The sequence below is a fragment of the Perca fluviatilis genome, chromosome 2 (assembly GCF_010015445.1).
Source record: "Perca fluviatilis chromosome 2, GENO_Pfluv_1.0, whole genome shotgun sequence".
In the NCBI taxonomy this organism is placed as follows: domain Eukaryota; kingdom Metazoa; phylum Chordata; class Actinopteri; order Perciformes; family Percidae; genus Perca; species Perca fluviatilis.
Window position 1 is genome coordinate 10451671 of NC_053113.1, and position 2537 is coordinate 10454207.

A 2537-nucleotide genomic window follows, 5' to 3' on the forward strand; every position below is an offset into this window, starting at 1 on the left:
ATGAAGAATTACGCAGGAGATTATTTGACTAATTACGCTCTCGTTGCAAAGAAACTCTCGCACACTGTCTGACTTGCAAAGACACATTTAAAAAGGTTTTAGATCTAGGTTTAGTCCCAAAATGTCACTAATTAAAGTTATCGTTGCAAGTTGGACAGTATGCAGGAGTTTCTTTTAAACCTTTAACCTACTCATCCCTCTCCTACACACCTGTCTCATGTAATAGATGTGTAAAATATTTCTCTGTACTAATTACTCTCTCACCTGTGTTCAGATATTGATGATATCCGGTTGTTGGGAGGATCCAGCCGCTGTTCTGGTGTGCTACAGGTGAAGCGCCAGGGAGAGTGGTCAGAAGTGTATGACAATTACTGGGACCTGAAGTTAGCAGACGTAGTTTGCAGACATCTGGACTGTGGCTCGGTGGTTAGAGTTTCATCAAAAAGAGATTCAAACCCTTCCAGCAGAATCACTCCTTCCTGTCTTGAGTCTGGACCTAGACTGAAGAAATGTTTAACAAAAAGGTCCCACGCTACGCCTACCAGTTTGGAGATCATCTGCTCAGGTAACAACAATCAGTAACACAAAAACACAAATTCCAAAGCAAACTCAAAAGTAGGTTTGTAGCTGGAGGCTCATGGCTTCAAACCTTCCAAGATATTCCTCTTACATCAGCCACCAGAAGGGGACTGTCACTGAACTGGCCTGTAACAACGCATTATGTAATAACAACTTATGTAATAAAATTTCAAAATGTAATGCATTTAACTTAATCATGCAATAACACTTGCATTATGTAATAATTTGCCACATTTAGTAATAAAACCCTGCTACAGAGCTCTGTGTCGCCAGGTGGAAGTTGTAGGTAGCCGATACAAATACAAACGTTATTCTAATGTTAGCTTTTAGATACTTCAAAGCTGCAGGGGGGTAACGTACTTAGGCCAGACTGTGCTCCTGCTGAGTCTGATATTTTTGTTGCAATGAAGTTGCGAGAGACAGTGAAAATTGCAACAACAAAAAAAAAATACTATACTTCTTGAAAAATAAAAACCAGGGTGATTGGTTGAATTCGCATGAATTGTTGCGATCGCAACATCACAAATTCCTGGAGGAACTGATATGTATGTACAGTATCTCACAAAAGTGAGTACACCCCTCACATTTTAGTAAATATTTCATTATATCTTTTAACGGGACAACACTGAAGAAATGACACTTTGCTACAATGTAAAGTATTAAGTGTACAGCTTGTATAACAGTGTAAATGTGCTGTCCCCTCAAAATAACTCAACACACAGCCATTAATGTCTAAACCACTGGCAACAAAAGGGAGTACACCCCTATGTTAACTTCCCATAGAGTCAGGCAGATTTTTATTTTTAAAGGCCAATTATTTCATGGATCCAGGATACTATGCATCCTGATAAAGTTCCCTTGGCCTTTGGAATTAACATAGCCCCCCCGTACTGGGACTTGAACCATACCCCCACATCATCACATACCCTTCACCATACCCCCACATCATCACATACCCTTCACCATACCTAGAGATTGGCATGGTTTTATTTCAGTTAGTCTAATAGCTGGTTTGATTTTCATTGAGAGATGATCTTATGGAAAGTACCCCATGCAAATCTCTAGGTATGGTGAAGGGTATGTGATGATGTGGGGGGTATGGTGAAGGGTATGTGATGATGGGGGGGTATGGTGAAGGGTATGTGATGATGTGGGGGTATGGTGAAGGGTATGTGATGATGTAGGGGTATGGTGAAGGGTATGTGATGATGTGGGGGTATGGTGAAGGGTATGTGATGATGTGGGTTATGGTGAAGGGTATGTGATGATGTGGGGGTATGGTGAAGGGTATGTGATGATGTGGAGGGTATGGTGAAGGGTATGTGATGATGTAGGGTTATGGTGAAGGGTATGTGATGATGTGGGGTATGGTGAAGGGTATGTGATGATGGGGTTATGGTGAAGGGTATGTATGATGTGGGGGTATGGTGAAGGGTATGTGATGATGTGGGGGTATGGTGAAGGGTATGTGATGATGTGGGAGGTATGGTGAAGGGTATGTGATGATGTGGGGGTATGGTGAAGGGTATGTGATGATGTGAGGGTATGGTGAAGGGTATGTGATGATGGGGGTCTATTTTAATTCCAAAGGCCAAGGGAACTTTATCAGGATGCATAGTATGCTGGATCCATGAATCCAAGGGTCCCCATTTGATATGGTTTTACTTTTAGATGTTTTATTACAGAACGTCTATGAATGAATCTATGAAACATTGTTGTTTATTATGGATGGAATTATAGTGAAAATAAGTTATTTCACTTTTTGCTGGGGACCCCCTCAAGGACCCCTGGGGTCCCTGGACCCCACTTTGAGAACCATTGCTGCAGACCACTAACATTACTTACCTCAATCAAGCCACTTCCCTCAGAATCGTCTGCCCTGCCAAACTCCTGCTTCTCTCTCTCTTCTCTCTCTCTCTCTCTTTCTCTCTCTCTCTCTCTCTCCCTGTCTGTCTCTC